The sequence below is a fragment of the Mus caroli genome, chromosome 3 (genome assembly GCF_900094665.2).
Source record: "Mus caroli chromosome 3, CAROLI_EIJ_v1.1, whole genome shotgun sequence".
Taxonomy (NCBI): domain Eukaryota; kingdom Metazoa; phylum Chordata; class Mammalia; order Rodentia; family Muridae; genus Mus; species Mus caroli.
The window spans coordinates 51370911-51378030 of NC_034572.1; positions in this window are offsets into that span (position 1 = coordinate 51370911).

Sequence of the window (7120 nt, forward strand, 5' to 3'; positions counted from 1 at the left end):
GAAAGGAAAGGAAAGGAAAGGAAAGGAAAGGAAAGGAAAGGAAAGGAAAGGAAAGGAAAGAAGCCTAGAAGAGAAAGCAGGCTGTGCTGATTGGGACTGGAGTTTCATCTGAGAGATGCCCTTCAGATCAAGACATATAGGAAGCTGCTTTAGAAATTTTTGCTTCCAGAATCCTGTTATATCAGGGGCAGCTATGAGTGTCCCAATGTCAAAAGGTGATCTGGTTCTCCCAGATAGGAAAGGGTTCCAGGTAAGTTAGATTTGATTTCCATTGACCGGGGCCAGGAAAGAGGATAGTTTCAAAGTTGGTATGCAAAGCAGTCATTGTCACTCTGGTGACAAATCAGTCATGTGGTATTCAGAGATGGCACAAATAAAACCAGCTGTTCTCTGGTTACCAAAGGGTGAGAGACACTTAAGCTATGGACTCATCATGCATGCTGAGTCTTAGTGTCCCAAAGGAATGAAGGTAAAATTGGGTCAGGAGTAGGGTTTACCACATTGGCACATGTGAGAGGCTATGGGGCTCAAGGGGAGGGAGGTTTCAGAATCTCGATGCCTACCAGGAAGGAAATGAGTGCACATAAGTCTCCAGAGAAACTTACACCAAAACACCCCTTTGCTGTACTTGATGGGCTGAGCCCTGGTGTAACCTAGATAATCACTAATTGAGCTGTCTGAGAGCAGTGTGGACAACTGGTTTCATGGAGGGGAGCTTAGTGAGACAAAAGAATAATGTTTATCCTCGTTTTCCTTCACCATTGATCCGGTGCTTAGAGCAAGGAAGCTCGCTGGAAGAAGCCTACAGGCTAAAATAGACTGATGATTTATGCTCATTTCAAGCTCTCAGAGTATCCGAGGCTGTGGACTGGTCACTCCCATGAGCACTTGGTATTAACAATCACTGACTTGGTTAAAGAGGAAAGCTCTACAGCAGAAGGAAGAAAAGGACTGATGGATACCCATTCTGAAACTCAGTTCCAAAACAATGAGGTATTAGTCTGGGACCCTGGATCTGTTCTGGGTCCAGAAAAGTATGTAGAAGATAGGGCTCTGTTTTAAAGATCATGTCAAGGTGAAAGTCAAGAGGTCAGAAGATCAGTCAATATAACTTGTTGCCAGAGTTTAGCAAGAACTTAGTTTCAGGTAGAGGGGGAGGTCAGCCTCATGATTTGGGTGAGCTCTACTCTGTTCTCAAGACACGGATTAGTTTAGCCTGACTGACTGAGCTCTGAGATTAGTTCATAGGAATGTTAAGAAACCAGACACAAGATAAAACTTTCAGGAAAGAGACTATCCCTTTTCTGCTTGACAAGACTTTCCCTGGGCAATGGAGCATGAGGCCTGTAACTGCTAAAGACATGGGGACACATGAACAGGGTGGACCAGGTGGGTTGCTGTTGCCCATCATGTGCAGCCTAATGGTGGAGCTTATGTTGTAACTAGGCAAGCCCAAGAATTTCTGTAGTATCACCCAAGTTCCTGAGTGAATCCTCCAGTTCCACATAAAAATGGCAGCAGATTTCAAATATATAAACCAAGGTTTAGAGTTTCCATAAATTTTATTGCTATGTGAGTTTATTTCAATGGAATTTCTTGATCATCGTTGCACTGGCTGGTTTTGTGTGTCAACTTGACACAAGCTGGAGTTATCACAGAGAAAGGAGTCTCCCTTGAGGAAATGGCCTGTAGGACTGTGAAGGGCAGCCTGGTTCCTGGTGGAGCACAGGCTGGAAACCCCAGTAACCCTGAGGAATGGCAGGGGTTTCGCCTGGTTCCTGGACACTAAGGCTCCCGGCACAAGGCCATAGCTCTCCATAGATTTGTGGCCATCAGTCACATAAGGGAAATGCTCCAAGCCCCTCCACAGGTAGAGGATGTGACCTGTGGTCAAGTAGCCTCAAGACAGATCTCCGTTTTAATGTGGTTCCTAAAGGCCTGGAGGCTTAGCCAGTTAAGCTATCCTTCCCAGACACTCCTCCCTGCATAAGGTATTTAACCGCAGGCCCGCGAGGTGAGGCGAGGTGAGAGGTGAGGTATGGTTTCACTCATCCACTTTCCACCAAGACAATAAATGCCTTAAAACCCATGGACTGCCTCTTTTCATTGGGAGCAATGGAGAAGGCTTTCGTCTAAAGAGCCAGCTGTCTAATCTCCTGTGGAAGGTCTCTCTGTGCCCCCAGCCACGACCACCAAGCCAAGCCAGCTGCTGGCAAGCCAAAGACTCTGTCCCTGTGGGACACAGCTGGAGCTCTCCCTGATCCTCCCTTTGGCCCCAGGCTAGATGCAGCCTGCAGGCCCCCACTCCATTCTCAGCTCTTCTGCAGCATCCAGCAATGCCTGGATGCCCAAGAGCCTGAGAACCAGATGGCCCTGGCCTCCCTGCAGACCCCAGAACCCTTGAGCTAGCTCCAGGGCTGCATTCACCCACCCCAGGAGCCGGGTCCCGTGGCTTCCCCATAGCCTGACACCAGCCTGGCACTAGCAGGGGGTAAGCACAGTCAAGACTCCTGAGTCCTGCCTCCTTGAGGGGCTGGAGCCTTGTGGTGGTGTAGAAATGGGACCCCATTTAACCCTACAATGGCCTCCATGAGATCCAGCTGTAAGGCATTTTCTCAATTAGTGATCAATGGGCAAGGACCCAGCCCATTGTGGGTGGTGCCATCCCTGGACTGGTAGTCCTGGGTTCTATAAGAAAGCAAGCTAAGCAGGCCAGGGGAAGCAATCCAGTAAGAAGCACCCCTCCATGACCTCTGCATCAGCTCCTGCTTCCAAGTTCCTGCCCTGTGTGAGTTCCTGTCCTTACTTCCTTTGATGATAAACAGCAATGTGGAAGTGTAAGTTGAATAAACCTTTTCCTCCCCAACTTGCTTCTTGGTCGAGATGTTTTGTGAAGGAATACAAATCCTGATTAAGACAACAGTCTTACCTGATACACTGGAGGAAGAGGTGAAGGGACAAAGCCTGTCAGAATCATAATGGCTTAAGTCAGCTTGACACAACTAGAGTCATCTGAAAGGAAGAAACCTCAATTGAGAAAATGTCTCTGTAAGATCCAGCAGTAGGGCATTTTCTTAAATAGTAATTGATGTAGGAGAAGGCCCAAACCATATGGGTAGTATCATTCCTGGGATGGTGGTCTTGGGCTCATGGCTGAGCAAGCCATGAGAAGCAAGCCAGTAAGCAGCACCTCTCCCTCCCTAGTCTCTGCCTGCAGGTTCCTGTAGGTGTCCAGGCAGGGAAGTGAACCACAAGAGGTGAGAATGAAACTTTCTTCATGAGCCCCTCCTTCTTTCCTTTCTGCCACTGCCATGCCATCCAGATTGAGGGAGACCTAGAAACTCCAGGGCCACGTGAGCCACGTGAGCCACGGCCACGGCCACGGCCACATCTGTAAGCACTCCAAGCACCCAGGAGGCCGAGGGAATGCAGGAGGCATGCATTACCACAGGATCAACTTTGACAAATATCCAGGTTACTTTCCCAAAGCCTGTCATTGTGAAGGCCAAATTCTTCACTGAAGGGAAGTTTAAGGATGTTGCAGGTGCCTGTGTTCTGGTGGTTTAAAGCCACTCTGGAGGTTAATTAAATGCTAACATTTTCAAAAGGAGGAGGAGAAGGAGAAGGAGGGTGATGATGATGATGATGAGGAGGAGGAGGAGGAAGGGGGGGAGGAGAAGGAGGAGGAGGGGGAGGAGGAGGAGGAAAAGGAGAAGGAGGGTGCTGCTGCTGATGATGATGAGGAGAAGAAGGGTGGTGAGGCGGAGGAGAGGGGGGAGAAAGAAGGGGAGGGGAAGGGGAGGAGGAGGGGGTGATGAGGAGGAGGAAGAGGAGGAGCAGAAGCAGGAGGAGAAGGAGGGTGGTGAGGGGGAGGGGAGGAGGAGGAGAAGAAGGAAGAGGAGGGGGAGGAGGAGGAGGAGTCAGTTCAGATCAACTTTGTCAACCTGGATCAGACTTGGGGAGTCTGATACTGGGTGGTTAATTGTCAGCATATTTAAAACAGTACAATTTAGAGAAGAGTTTCCAAGCAACTATCATTTCGCTTTTAGGTGCACAATAAGGTACACTAAAGGTGTGACTAGTGAGTTAATTCTTTACAAAGTGCATGTGCCCATGAAGGCGGGTTCTATAGCTAAAAGTCTTAGAATCTAGTCTGGTCTCTGGCCAACAGCAGCTCACAGTTGAGAGACTTTGAATTTTAAAAGACTTTGGATTTTAAAGGAGATTGGAAAATTTAAAGAGATTGAATTTTTTAAAAATGGTGGGACTTAAATTTGGAATGGTTTTATTGGGATGTTGGTATTAATGTGTGATCCCGAGGAAGATCAAGAAAGGAAAGGTTATGGCTTAAAAGTATTGGGTTTGTGTCGAGTTGACAAGAGGTCAGTTATCCTGTCTAGTTTTACCTTCACTTGACACAGGTTAGAGTCATCTGAAAGGAGGTAGCCTTAATTAGGAGAAAGCCCTCCTAAGATCCTGCTATAGGTCATTTTCTTAATTAGAAATTGATGGGGGGGGGGGACCATCTCATTCCACATCCATGGCCTCTGCATCAATTTCCATCTCTAAGTTTTTGCTCTGTCTGAATTTTTGTCCTGACTCCCTTTGATGATGAACAGTGATGTGGACTGCAAATACCCTTCCCTCCCAAGTTGTTTTGATCTTTGTTTGTTATCACAGAGACAGTGACCTTAACCAAGACAGCCTAGAAGGGATTAGATTATTTGAAGTGGATATTAATTTCTTAATGAGATCATGTTTAATCCAGACCTTCTGAGGTAGGAAGATCCTTTAGTCTGTGCCACACCTTCTGCTGGCAGCCTCTATAAAGGGCATAGAAGGAAGTTCTCTTTCTTTGCCTGCTTGTTCATTTGCTGGCAAGTCCATTTCTTCACTGGCATTAAAGCCTATTTATGTGGGAGTCCAGCTTATATTGAAGACCAACTGAGACATCTAGCCTCATGCCTGAACAACTAATGATCGTTGTTCATCCAAAGACAACCAATGGACCACAGCCTGAAGTCATTTTAATGTCAATATTACACACACACACACACACACACAAATACGAATATATAATTAGACTAGTATAATTATATAGCTATATATGACTAATATGCCTGGCATTCCTAGGACTATAGATTTGGGGTAATCACTTGAGAGCAGTCTCCATCACTGGCACTTCTCTTTGGAAGCATCAACGCTTTCCAAGGAAGGAACACTAGGCTGTATTAGACATGAGCTGGTTGAAGGATGCTTTTCTTTCTGAAATTTCCTAACATGTAGTAGGTAGGCTTTCTGTTGCTCTGCTAAATATTTTGCTGAATTCAGCTTCAAGCTTGGAGAAAACTCATCAAGTTAGCACTTCCCAATTATTCAAAAGTCTGAAAAAAGTAAAACAGCCCTAAAAGCCACAAGCTGGCTGGGTGTGGGTGGTGCCAGGAGAAGACACAGTGTTCCAGTAGGGTACCTCCCCCTACTTGTGTGATTTTTTTTTTTCCAGAGGAAATGTGCTTCTGAGACCTGCATGCCACTGTCAGCCTTAGCTCCGGTGCTCTGTCAGAGCCATGGGCATATTGTACTCCTGATGTACTCTTTAGTTAGCACCCAAGAAGCACTCACTGGGCAGAGCAAACAGTCCCCTGAAAAGGAATGCCACACAAACAAGGGACCTTTCTCGGTGGCCCTGGGAGAGCAGGGAAGAACCCTGCTATAGTTCTCCTGGCTTTTATTCTCTCCAGTGAGAGAATGCAAGGGCTGGGGACATATGAGCAGGAACCCAAGGTAAGGTAATTTCTTAGTGCAAATGAGCCCACCAAACTTCCTGAGAGCACATTTTGGAGCATATAGAAAGCATGAAGCCATTGATCAGACAGTCAGTCAGAGAAAGAGAGCGGAAGGAAAGAATCAGGCATTGTTAAATAGCTGCTGTGCTTGGGGTTCTAGGTTGTATATATATATATATATATATATATATATATATATATATATATATACCTACTTTAATGTTACCCCAAGATAGTGCTCCAGACACTAGCCCTACAGGAGAAACAGATATAAACATTGTAATTCACCTGCCTCCTAAGAGGATTTTGAGAAACCACATATCATTTTACACATTATTAAGTCAACAGCTAATGTTCTTTTCATTGTAAGTTTGAAGGCTGTTTTAATGAACGGGAGTAAAACATATTAATCACTGATGAAGTCTGGTGGAGGCTTATCACAATGGACTTATAACTTGATCTGAATGAGTCCTAACTACCTTGTCAAACCAAGAACACCAAATTGGAAAGAATGGTATTTTTTTACTCTTGAGTTTTCTTTCACATAGCTTGAAAAAAATGGTATTCTCAATGCATTTTAGTTATATAGAATAAGCAACATACACCAAAAACCTGGACCACTTCAGTTACTTTGAATTCAAGGGTCTCAGCATATCCCAAGACACTTCATTAATGCAAGCTTCAGACTTAACAAAAGTCTGCCTAAGACGCTCCCTCAGGCCTGCACGATTTAGCGTTATAGAAACAGGCAATCCAGAGTACTTAGCTCCAGCAAAAGGGAGGCTTATGCACTAATACATATAGAATTAAGCTCTGGAAATGAATTCACTTTAAACTATCAACATCCCTTGGGGAGCCTTGGTGATTCCTTGAGGTGCACGAATATATGTATGAAAGTGACTCTCACAAATTATTTCATGGCAGTAGGCTTAGAAGGCTAAATTAATTTGGGGGAATGCATGCCTGATTCCTTGACTTGCACTTCACAGGCCAGAAGAGCACCTTCTTCTTTAGTCTAGATTTTTTTTTCCAAGTAAACTTATTGTCGTTTGACACCCGTTAGCACCAACACAAAAACATTTTAGAATAGCACTATTATCAGCATATAAAAGTGAGACTAAGTCATTTGTTCTAGGCCAGGGAGCTAGAAATTCTATTTGGAAAAGACCATGTAAAAACGTGCTTTGTTGCCAGATGTGGAATAGTTCATGCCTGGGATCTCAGCACTTACTAGGTAGGGGTAACTGAGGGCAGCTTGGTCTGGACGGTTATTTTTTGTCAGCTTGACACAAGATAATCAGGAAAGGGAGGAACCTGAATTGAGAAAACGCCTC